We start from the raw sequence: 13,320 nt of genomic DNA, 5'->3' as shown, positions 1-13,320 counted from the left end.
AAAGTTGGGCATGATTGAAGCAACTTAGCATGCATGCACACTTAGTTGTGTTTTTTGGGATAACAAGTTTGCTTGTGAAGGATTGAAGGGTAATTAGGTCTTGAAAGGGATACTGGTGAGAGGGGAGATAGGCAGGAGAGTCCCAAGATGTGTCTCGTGGAGATGTCTGAGAAGTAGTCTTGGCTTTTCCATAGCAGAGAGCTTTAAGGTGTGCAATGGCAAATTTATCACTTAGGAACACTTCTGACAGCTTTGATATGTATACCCCTAAGATAAAGTCATTTAAGTATATCTATTAAAAATAATTCCTAAAAGTTGTTTTCATATGAAAGGGGAAAATTATAAAAGGGACACTGAAGAGAAAAGAGGAAAGAACAACAGATAGTCATCAAGGGTCCCACTGGATTCCAGTACCTCAAGCAGTAAGGGGCCTATGATCAAGCAGCTCTTTTCAGATATTTTAAAGATAAGAATCTTGGGCAAATATGCAGCCCCAGGGCCTGAGGATGCTAAGCCTCAGTAAGCGGCCATAAGGAGTGCTATCCATAGAGCAGGGGCAGGCAGGTCTGCAGAGAGGGGACAAGCTGGGGAGGCCCAGACTCCTGAAGGAAAAGCAGGAGGATGAGGAGTGCTGTGGCCAGGGGACCCTCACTTTGAGGACCACGTAACCTGTCCCCAGCATATTGAAAAGCAGAGACATTACTTTGCTGACTAAGGTCCGTTTAGTCAAGGCTATGGTTTTTCCAATGGTCATGTATGGATGTGAGAGTTGGACTGTGAAGAAAGATGAGTGCCAAAGAATTGATGCTTTTGAACTATGGTGTTGGAGAAGACTCTTGAGAGTCCCTTGGACTGCAAGGAGATCCAACCAGTCCATTCTGAAGGAGATCAGCCCTGGGATTTTTTTGGAGGAAATGATGCTGAAGCTGAAACTCCAGTACTCTGGCCACCTCATGCGAAGAGTTGACTCATTGGAAAAGACTCTGATGCTGAGAGGGATTGGGGGCAGGAGGAGAAGGGGACGACCAAGGATGAGATGGCTGGATGGGATCACTGACTCGATGGACGTGAGTTTGAGTGAACTCTGGGAGTTGGTGATGGACAGGGTGGCCTGGCGTGTTGTGATTCATGGGGTCGCAAAGAGTCGGACACAACTGAGCGACTGAACTGAACAGAACTGAACTAACCTGTCCCCTCCCCGTCCCACTCACCGTTTCTTGCTGGGGCCATTTCCTCTCTCTCAGGCCTCTGTCACTCCCTCACTTCATCATTCCCTCAGAGGTGAGAGGGTGACAAGGAAACTGCCATCCTGGGGTCCAGACTGCACCCAAGGACTTGTCACTTCAAGGCAACCCTTCCATCTTTAGAAGGTCTTGGTGAGCATATGCCAGACTAAAGCAATAGAACCACAGAGAGGTCTGTTCATTGTCCTGGAAAGCTGGGTTATTCTAAGTCCCAGTGTTATCTCTCTTGAGTATCTGAAATGGTACAGTTAGTGTCTAACCTTGTTGACTCCCTGCTCCCTTGATCTATGAATATGCTGTGTGTGATGGGTTAATTTTATGTCTCAGCTTGACTGAACCACACTACCCAGATATTGGTCACATTATTCTGGATGTTTCTGTGAAGACATTTTTTTTGTTTTTGTTTTTTATTTAAATTTATTTATTTTAATTGTAGGCTAATTACTTTACAATATTGTATTGGTTTTGAAGACATTTTCTGAGAAGAGATTTACAAATGACTAAAACATATAAGCTGACAATTAATGGACAACTTGAATGTCATTGCTTTTTTTCTCTCAGAAATGTTAACTTTTCTTAACAAAAAAAAATAATAATAAAAGGAAACAGTGCTCTAAATAGGTGTAACAATGAGAACAAGAAAAGCAATCTTGCAACCCACTCCAGTATTCTTGCCTAGAGAATCGCAGGGATGGGGACGCCTGGCGGGCTGCTGTCTATGGGGTCGCACAGAGTCGGACACGACCGAAGCGACTTAGCAGCAGCAGGAGCAGCAGCAGCAACACATTGTTAGCATAGTGACTGCAGCTTAACATTTAAAACTGGTGGTCTTTGAGCAAAACAGGACACACTCCATAATGTGAGTGGTCCTCATCAATTAGTTGAAGGTCTGAACAGAACCAAGTTGGAGATTTTTGAGCTAGATGGAATTCTGCTGAAGAAGGTCCTCAGACTTGTACTACAACATCAGCTTTCCTCCCTGTCTCTACCCTGTAGGTTTTGGACTTGTCAGCCTCCATAAAATGTAAGCCAACTCCTTAAAATAAATCTTTCTTCCTCCATTATCTATCATTAAACTATCATTTATCTATCTATCTATATCTATCATCTATCTTTCTATCTATCATCTATCTGCATACCTGGTTTCTTATTGTTTACATTTTTCTGGAGACTTCTGACTAATATGTTACAAAGCAAAAAGGGACTTTTCAGATGGAACTTAGGCTATGGATCTTAAAATAGGGAGATTATTTTCCTGAATAATCTAGGTGGGCCTTCATGTCTGACCTTAAGAATAGGGACTTTTCTTTGTCTTGGGGTCAAGCAACATGGTGGAAGGTGAAGTAGGAGTGATCTGATGCTTGAGGAATCTATGCACTGTTGCTAGTGTGAAGCCAGAAGGAGGGAAGGAGGAGGAATACAGGTGGCCAAGAAGCACAGAGGCTCCCAGCTGACAGCCAGCAAGGAAGTGAGACCTCAGTCCTACAGCTGTAGGGCACTGAATTCAGGAACAATCTGAGTGAGCACAGAAGTGGATTCTTGCCAGAAACTTGAGAAATGAATATGACACAGTCAATACCCCGATTTTGACCTCTTGAGATTCTAAACAGAGAAGCAGTGACCCATGCTGTGCCTGGATGTCTGACCCATGGAAACTTGGACATAATAAATGGGAGTTGTTTTCAGTTTCTCAGTTTGTGGTAATTTGTTACAGCAGCAAGAGACAACTAATACTGACCTTTTGACCTGGGAGCTTCTGAGGGAAAGGTGTGGAATGTGGAGAGAGAAACAAGCCAACAATAAAACAAATAGAAAAACTAGAAAATGGAAACCAGATGGGGACAAATGAGGTAGCATTGCTCATTCAACCACCAACAAAGAAAGTTCAGAGTTGATTCTGAGTGTAAGATGCGCTTTGGAATTTGTTCAGTGTTTGCTGGAGAAATGAAAAGTTATCACATGGTTCTACTTTTCAGAGAAGCTGTGGTCCTGTCCCTTTAAAGCCTCTCTCTAGACAAAGTCCACCTGGACAGGTAGCCGGCAGCTTAATCACTTCTGCGGCACATCAGCATGTTCTGACAAGATGTTGTTTTTGCATAAATGTGCTTCCTCCATGGTAACGATCCTTGATTCTCTAGCTGCAGGGGAAGGCACAGGGCCCGTTGGCAATGGCTCAGTTTTAGGAATGTGCTACAAACAGGGTCAGTGGAGATCTTCCCCAGTACTTTTCTCCTTAAGTGCCCTCTTAAGGAGAAAACAGGTGCCTCTGGGGGCCTGACCACAATCTAAGGGGTCCCCAAATATCCTGGTTCCTGAACTTCTTCCTCTGACTCAGTGAGAACCCTGATGTCCTTTTGGTCCATCACCTTTTCTTCCTGGGCTAATGTGAATTGAGCTTACGCTTTATCGGAAGATGAACGGAACAATGTACCCTTCAGAGACCTTTATGTCTACCTGAATGGTTTGCAAACTATGTTTTGTATCAGAACATTGTCTTCAAATAAAATCTCATGTGGGAAGCCCATATAGAAAACAGATAAGGGCAGAGTTGCCGGAGCTGCTAGTTCCAGGGTGGGGTGAAGCCCCACCACACTGATGAAGCCCTGCCACATTGCTTCCCCTTCTCCAGGCATTCTGGCTTCTGTGCAGGTCCCCCAAAACCACACTCTCAGGAAATCTGAGAGTGAGCATCTCCTCCTTGTTTGTAACCTGGCCTGAAAAGCGGCTGCCAGGTTACATTAGAATGCTTCTAATGAGCTCCAAAGATGTGTCCATGAGCCCAGGGGGAGCTCACACTTGTGCTGATTACCATAACAAGTCCAAATGTAACAGATCTCTGTCACAGGAGAATGGCCCCATTCCAAACCCTTCCCCTGTCACTTAGCTTAGTCCTTTTACACACTCTAGCATCAGGCACAGCTCTGGTCAGCATTAAGACACCTCTTCTTTCACACACTCACTTGCATGGTCTGGAATGATAAATAACATTGATTCTTTCTCTTGTCTTCCTTGTCCCTTTGGAAGGCATCTTTGGGCCTTTTTTTCTAGCTTTGACCCTTGCTCTTATTCACCTGTTCATTTAACAAAAGAATTATTAAACGCGTGTTAAGAATCAGGTTTGTGCATTCATGAATAAGACATGATCTTCACTGTCTGGGAGTTTGTAATTTGGGGAGGCAGACAGATTTTAAAAAAAGTAAATAAGCAATAACAAAGAGCTTAAATTTAAATTGTGATAATTTCTACAAAAGTGGTGTGCAAGGTTTTGTTGCTAAGAAGCTATAGAGGGGTTTGTCCCTTCTCCTCCACTCTTCTGCCCTCACCCACAGTATGGGAACTCTGTCTTTCCAATTGCAAGGATAGAAGCCTCTCCCTTCCATCGCTCACACACATCTAGTTCTTGTGGGAGAAGATTGGAAAATGGCTTGAAAGCAAAAATGTTAGTCACTCAGTCATGTCTGATTCTTTGCAACACTGTGGACGGTAGCCCACTAGGCTCTTCTGTCCATGGAATTCTCTAGGCAAGAGTACTGGATGGGTAGCTGTTCCCTTCTCCAGGGATCTTCCTGACCCAGGGATCAAACCAGAGTCTCCTGCATTGTAGGCAGATTCTTTACTATCTGAGCCACCAGAGAAAATGGTTCAACCCATGGTTAAGTCAGACCTTCCTAGAATTTCTGGTTGACCTGACTTTAAGCTGAATCTGTTGATCTTTTCACTCTGGCCTCCTCAGCAGGGTAAACCCTGAGGGAGGTTTATCTCCTTGAAGGAAAGTCTGCAATTAGATGAGACCGGCTGCATATCTAGGAAGAAGTGTGCAGAAAAAACCCAAAATGTTGGTCTTGCCAATCTGGCATTAATTGCAACAAGCTGGTGGCTTTTGTTGTCGTTGTTATTGTTTTCTTTAATTTCTGTATGCCTCTTACATCTCTTCTCCATCCGTTCAGAGTTTCCCAAGTGTGAGATGGAGAAGTGGGTGAACAGTCCACGTGTAGCGTGGTATCCATTACCATGTGGTGACACGGAGTGGGAGGGCCAGGAGTCTACTCCAGAAGAACGAGCAAGAGGCAACCTCATCAAAAATAGGTGACATTGGAGTGAGACAGTGGGTGGTAAGAAGGCAATTCCCAGGCAGCCAAGAAGGGCAGGAGGTCTTAGCAGAGGGAGCAGTACTGTAGAAGGAAAGAGCCCTGAGTGCCCAGGGCATCCTGTGTGGCTGATTGAGTACAGGGTATTTGTGCTGGCCAGGTAGGAAGGTACTCATCTGGGAGAGGTGTTCATGCCACGGTGTCTGTATTTAAGGTAAATGCATTCAAAATTTCCCTGTAATTCAACACTTTGAGATGGATCTGGCCTTATCTTGAATCTGTAGCCAATTATTCACCAAGCTCTACTGAGTTTTCTTCAAAGTATTTTCATTTATGTCTTTTCTTTAAACCAAGTCTTTCTTTTAGCCAATTGTAAGATTGCCACTAACCAGTGTGTACATGCTAAGTCGCTTCAGACATGTCTGATTCTTTGCGACCCAATGGACTCTAGTCCATCATGCTCCTCTGTCCATGGGATTCTCCCTCCAGGCAAGGATACTGGAGTGGGTTGCTGTGCCCTCCTCCAGGGGATCTTCCCAACAAAGGGACTGCACTTGTGTCTCTCACACCTTTTCAATTGGCAGGCGGCTTCTTTACCACCAGCGCCATCTGGGAAGCCTGCCACTAGACAGTGCCTCTCTTACATGCCTGTATTCATCTTTTTGTTTCATTAAGGTTGAGAGGAAGATGTAGGATCAAACTGGAAGTGAGCAGTGGTGGATCGATGTCAGTGAACCTGGAGCACCACCTGTGCCCACATCCAGTGACTCATTAGTGATGTCTGAGCTTAGCTGAAATAACAGCGCCACAGGAAACCCTCTGGAGCTCATGGCCCTCCACTGACCTCAGATATAAGGAAGAACTATGTGGTCCATGGCCCATGATAGGAGATGATCTCCACGCATTAGAAAAGAGGAGGAAGCAAAAATCTCAAGAATTTCCAAATAATTTATTTAACACACATTTCCTGGTGTCAGTGCTTCATCCTCTAAGATCAAGAGGAAGGCTAGAGAAAACAAGTTTCAGTTATACCCCCAGAGACTGGCTTAAGTGGTAAAAGACACAAGCAATAACAATCTAGGATGTTAAGTATTCTAAGGTGGGGGTATTGAGTACACTTGGAACATAGAAGGAGACAGCCTGACTGTCTTCAGGGAAAAGATGCTGGTGCTGGATCTTGGAGATGAAGAATTCTGCAGGCAGAATTCTATAGAGAAGGATGGACACTGGATACACATAAGAAGAGTAGGAGAAATAGAGAAGCAAGAATGAAAATGTATTTTTATTGATTATATCTGTTTCCTGGGGCTTCAATAACAAAGCACCACAAACTGGGTAGCTTAAACAGAAATTAATTCTGCCATAGTTCGGGAGGCTAGAAGTCCAAGATCAAGGTGTCAGCAGGATTCTTTCTTTTATTTTTATTTTATTTTATTTTTTTGCCCTGCATTTTATTTTATTTTTTACTTTTTTTTTTACTTTATTATACTTTACAATTCTGTATTGGTTTTGCCATACATTGACATGAATCCACCATGGGTGTACATGCGTTCCCAAACATGAACCCCCCTCCCACCCTCCTCCCCACAACATCTCTCTGGGTCATCCCCGTGTACCAGCCCCAAGCGTGCCGTATCCTGCATCTGACATAGACTGGTGATTCGATTCTTACATGATATTATACATGTTTCAATACCATTCTCCCAAATCATCTCACCCTCTCCCTCTCCCTCTGAGTCCAAAAGTCCACTATACACATCTGTGTCTTTTTTGCTGTCTTGCATACAGGGTCATCATTGCCATCTTTCTATATTTCATATATATGTTAGTATACTGTATTGGTGTTTTTCTTTCTGGCTTACTTCATTCTGTATAATCGGCTCCAGTTTCATCCATCTCATCAGTCTATGCCAGGGAATCTTTCATACCTTTCACTGAGCCGCTGGGAGTTTTTTAGCCACCTTTGGTGTCTCTTGGCTTACAGAAGCATCACCCTGATCTCTGCCTTCCTGTTCACATGGGATCCTCCCCATGTTCTTGCCTGACTTGTGCCCAAATTTTCCTATTTGATGAAGACACCAGTCATACTGGATCAAGAATCACCCTAATGACTTCATCTTAACTAACTACATCTGCAATGAGCCTGTTTCCAAATAAGGTCTCATTTTGAGGTTCCTGGAAGTTAGGATTTCAACATAAAACGTTTGGAGAGATTCAGTTCAACCCACAACAGTGATGCTGGATATCGGTTATAACCAGAGCACAGCGTGCATGGAACTGAACAGTTAGTGGTGCTTTTCTGGGATTAGAATCCTTCAGCCACTTCAACCACATCCTTCTTGAAGGCCACACTCCTTCCAACAGAATTCTTTCAGCTCCCTAGCTGGGAAGTGTTCTCCCTTTAGCCTCCAGGCACTGTTTTGGTGGCAGAACTTTTCATCCAGACTCGCTCTGCCCACACGCCAGGCATCTTCTTCCTTGACTGTCTTATATTAATCCTTCCAGCTTGATATTCTTTACAGATTTTGTTTCCTCTTGGAAACAACCCTAGGTGCAGAAGGCTGGATGGGGCCTCAGGTTAAGTGTCCATATTCTTGTCCAGAGAATAAAATATTTCATCCTAAACCATAATTGCCAACTTGCATGAGTGCCAGGTTGCTTCAGTAGTGATTGACTCTTTGTGACCTTATGGACTGAAGTCAACCAGCATCTCTGTCCATGGGATTCTCCAGGCAAGAATACTGGAGTGGGTTGCCATGCCCTCCTCCAGGGCATCTTCCTGACATAGGGATCAAACCTATGTCTTTTGTGTCTCCTGCATTGGGAGGCAGGTTCTTTACCACTAGCGAAAACTAGGAAACCCAGTTGCCAACTTACTTGACCATACTTATACTAGCCTATAAACTCTCTGGAAGTGGGGACCAGCTTTCATTTATCAGTTGTATTTCTAGTGCCTGACTCAGTGCATGGCATGTAATAGGTACTCAATAAATGTTTATAGAATGTACAACAGAGGAGTGAAAATTAAGCTGGTCTTTGAAAGATAAAAGCCTAAATTCTGGATTTATTCTTCCAAGTAACCTTCATAAAACTGGTGCACCTACCATAGAGTCCCAATCTAGTATGAGACATGGTGAGGATGGACAGACTCTACACAGCCTACCCTGAATTTTCATACATCAAAATACACCCTCATCATTTGGGAGGGAAATGTTCAATTGTGCTCAAAACCATTATAAATGCAGTTTATCAGAAGAGAAATACACTTTATTGGACAGAATGCTGAATAATTTTTGAGAGGTAGTGAAAGATTTTTCAACTTTTTGATCTTACACAGTAAGTTATTTCTCTTGTTAATGTGTATTTAAGACTTACTGGAAATACTAGTGAGCTGAAGACTGATGTCTGGCAACAAGCATATTTCTGAAATTGGATTGGTTCTTACTACATTTTCTGAAATATGCTTTCACTAATATTTACCAAAGAAATTGCCAGTTCACACAAAGGTTGTTTTAATAAAAGTCATTGGGAAAAAAATATACCCCATCCTCCATTTATCACTTTTATAATACATATCATCAACTATCTGAGAATGGGTGACATTTTGCCAATGGAACACCACCCTTCTCCCCGTGCAGGGCCTTTTATTATCCATGTTCTGCATTATTTGTCTAGACTAGTACACAGTGCTCATGCTCCAGATTAACACCCTTACTTTTCTCATTCGTACCAAAATCAGTTTACCCAGAACATACTCAGCTCCAGCTAAAGTGGCAGTTTCCGTATTTGTGCTCCATGTCACCAACACTTGAATTCAGCCCTAACTGTCCAACAATCCCCACCCATAAAGCCGTGGTGGATAAACATAATCTCAAGATAATCCCATTTCAGGAAGGTCACATGCAGCAGTGAGCCATGCTAAGCCTGAATGTCATGCTTGCTTGTGGGAAGTTTGTGAAAGAGGTCTGTCTATGGAGTAGCAATTTTCAGAGCTAGAAACTCTAAGTATTCAAGCATGATTCAGTTTCCTCTATGCTCTCTTCAACCAAGTGGAAGGGCTGAGTCAAAAACAGGTACAGAATTATACAAAGCGATAAGAAAGTTCCAAAGTACTTTGAGTCCACTGAAATAGCTGAAATATTTTCCCAAGTGTTTCTGGACTGGAGAAGCCAGAAACAGGCTCTGCCAGACTCCTCTCCACTTACTTGTCAGTTGCATCTGTACTTCAAAGAGAATGGCACCATCATGTTTCTGAACCTAGTAAGAGTGATACGTGAAACTTTTCTGTTTTAGAAGCCATTGCATGGCAGCACGTTCTGGAGTTCCACGAACCTGGATGAAAGATGGTAAGAAGGGGACATATTCCTAAACTCTTTCTCCTTTCAATCAAGGAAGTGTCGTTAAATCAAAGTGAATGAGCAGAAGCTCGGCAGGCCCCATTTGACTTTGAACTCACATATGCCAAGCATAGTGGACTCCATGGTTGGGGAAAAATATTATTCTTTATCTGAAAGATTGAGCCAAAACGCCTGTATATCTCCAAACTGTAGAACTGATTAATATTAGCTTTTCCCCATTACAACTGCATCCACTGAACTGATTTTTAAAATGTCCAGCTTCCCTGGTAGCTCAGTTGGTAAAGAAACTGCCTGCAATGCAGGAAACCTGGGTTCAATCCCTGGGTTGGGAAGATCCCCTAGAACGGAATGGCAACCCACCCAGTATTCTTACCTGGAGAAATTCAGGGACCAAGGAGTCTGGCAGGCTACAGTCCATGGGGTTGCAGCGTTGGACACAAATGAGCGACTAACGCTTCCACTTCCACTTTTTCCCCTTAAAACTGGGTCCACTGAACTGATTTTTAAAATGTCATGTGCATGTTTAACAATAGGCCACATAGAATTGTTCTGTACCCTTTTAAATAAATTGTTAAATGCACTTTCCAATACCGCCTTATTTATAGAACTATACCCAAATTTATCCAGAGCTCATTTCCAGGAAAAGGTTTTCTTCCAATCACCTAATTAAATGCAAGCATTTAATTGAATGTGTTTTACTTATTATTAGTATTTAACCATACAATCTTTTTTTTTTAAGTGACATCTAGGTTCTATAGTCAAATACATTTGGGAAATCCTGGGATAAATACAGTTAATCTTGATGCAAATGAGAACAGCTCTGCATTTTCTGATATAGTGGGAAGGTCCACTGGAAAGCACAAGTTTTCCCCAAATTAAATGACAAATAGAACCTTTTTCATTGCCACAACGTTTTCCTTGTTTGGAGTTATGTGAGTTGCTCTTGGGGAAGTTAGATATAATGAGCTTGTTTCTCTCTTTTCATTGGCTACTATAAAGCTCACAGAACTGCTATGGACAACATCAAGGTTGTAGTGTTAATCTCTCAGTGATGCTAGGAAGGATTGTCCTGCAGTGGGAAAAGCGATGATGACGCCATGTACTTTGTGTTCACTTGGGAAGCCTTGGTGTGTACAATGTCTACACTAAAGACTTCTTTGAAACTATGAAGTTGCAAACATAACATCAAAGACTAGTAGTCATTAAATACCTTTCATCCCATTTTAAATCTGTCTTTGAGTTGGTATGCGTGCGTGAGTGTGTGCTCATTTGCTTGCGTGCATGCTCAATTGTGTTCTGATTCTTTGCAACTCCTTGGACTGCAGCCAGCCAGGGTCCTCTCTCCATGGAATTTTCCAGGCAAGAATACTGGGGTGGGTTGCCATTTCCTCCAGCACGGGATCTTCCTGACTGGGGGATCGAACCTCCATCTCTTGCATATGCATTGGCAAGTGGATTATTATTATTATTAATTTTACCACTGGTGCCACCTGGAAGCCTTCAGTTCAGTTCAGTCACTCAGTCGTGTCCGACTCTTTGCAACCCCATGGACTGAAGCATGCCAGGCTTCCCTGTCCATCACCAATAGAAAAGCTTAGTTTGTATAAATATTTACAAAACACTGTAGATGTGTCTCTATTCAAATCTATTTGAAGTTCGTATGAGAAAAAATGGGAGTGGGTAAACAGATGATTAAAATATGCAAGATATTCAAGCAACTTTATTTATTTATTTTTTTTACCTCTACAACATTTTTATTTTTATTTTTATTTTTTTCTTTAATTTATTTATTTATTTTTAATTTTTACTTTACAATTCTGTATTGGTTTTGGCATAGATTGACATGAATCCACCACAGGTGTACATGCGTTCCCAAACATGAGCCCCCCTCCCACCCCCCTCCCCACAACATCTCCCTGGGTCATCTCCGCGCGTCAGCCCCAAGCGTGTCATATCCTGCATCAGACATAGACTGGCATTTCGATTCTTACATGACATTATACATGTTTCAATGCCATTCTCCCAAATCATACAGCCACTATCAAGCAACTTTAAAAAGGAAGTAGTATTGGAACTATTCCTCCAATTAGGTTTTGCCATTTTCTGGAAAATTTGCAGGAGGTAAAAACCATGATAGTTTTCACTCCAGAAAGAATTCAAGCTTAAATGTATTATTACATCTATGGATTTATGTTTATAACACAGACCCTTTAAATTTCTCTAGGTTAAAAGCATAGAATTTTATTTTTAGTGTACAATCACCTTAAATGCCACAATTAATTTCACCCATTCGTTCTTTTACCCATTCATTCATTCTGAAGAGCCTCAGCGATGTTTCTCTGCATGGCTTACACAGTGAAAACCCAGGATTCCTCAGAGTAGTGGTCAGTTCATCAGGAGGATCTCCTTCCTGGTGGGCATCATCTTCAGCCACTTGCCCCCCAACACATTCTTGGTTGTCTCCACACTGTGCACCTCCATGTCTTTGTGAACACTGGACTCCACGCTATCTTCTCTGTCCATTTGTCTTAAGACAACCACCAACATCACCTCTTTTCTGAAGATCTCACCCTTTACCCTCCCTTCCTCCAAAAGGAAAATCTCGTGCTCGTTTATCCTCCCTGAGCTTCATTCTTGCCTCTGTGTTTGCATCTGAATGGTAGTAACACTGGTGACTGACACCATCTTCTCCCTGTTGAAACAAGCCATCTTTGAAGGCTGAGGCCAAGCTGCCTTTGCTTCTCCCTTCTCCATACCAAGCATAGGACTTCATGTGTAACAGGTGTACAGTGAATATGCTCTTTTAAAACGTTTCTCTTTTTAGTTGTCTTTTTTTTTTAGGTATAATTGACTTTAATGATACGACAATAATAGTGTTAAGAGTACAATATGATTCATATTTGTATATATTGTGAAATGATCACCATAATAATTACAATAACAAAAAAGTTTGTTTTTCTTGTAATAAGGACTTTTAAGCTCATTTAGCCACTTTCAAATACGCAATACAGTACTATTAACTGTAGGACTGTATTTCAAATATGCAAAACATTCCTATTGGGCTTCCCTGGTGACTCACATGGTAAAGAATCTGCCTGCAATGCAGGAAACCTGGTTCAGGAAGATCCCTGGGTCGGGAAGATCCCCTGGAGAAGGAAATGGCAACCCACTCCAGTATTCTTGCCTGGAGAATCTCATGGATGGAGGAGCCTGGTGGGCTACAGTCCATAGCATTGCAGAGTCGGACACGACTGAGCGACTTAGCACACACACACTATTAACTGTAGTCACCGTGCTGTAGGTCACATCCCTATGACATTTTCATCTTGTAACTGGAATTTTGTACCCGTTGGGTGAAATATGCTTTTAAAAGAATTTATTGTATTTACATAATGCTATCACGAAGTATTCCCAGCCTCGGATGAGAGTACATTCGCAATTCAGGCTGCCCTTGTTCAGCCAGGTTCCAGAAGTCCCATCATGAGTCCCGCACCAGCAGCATTGCTTCCCAGAGAGGAACTGGCCAGGGCCCCAGAGGACTAGCTGGAGGATAAAAGGTTGGTGATGTGGACGAGGGACTCTGGAAAATGACAAGAAGAGGAGGAGCAGCCAGGGAGAGACTGAGAGAGG

The sequence above is a fragment of the Oryx dammah genome, unplaced genomic scaffold (assembly GCF_014754425.2).
Source record: "Oryx dammah isolate SB20612 unplaced genomic scaffold, SCBI_Odam_1.1 HiC_scaffold_18, whole genome shotgun sequence".
Classification (NCBI taxonomy): Eukaryota; Metazoa; Chordata; class Mammalia; order Artiodactyla; family Bovidae; genus Oryx; species Oryx dammah.
Note: the sequence above shows the minus strand (reverse complement) of the source record.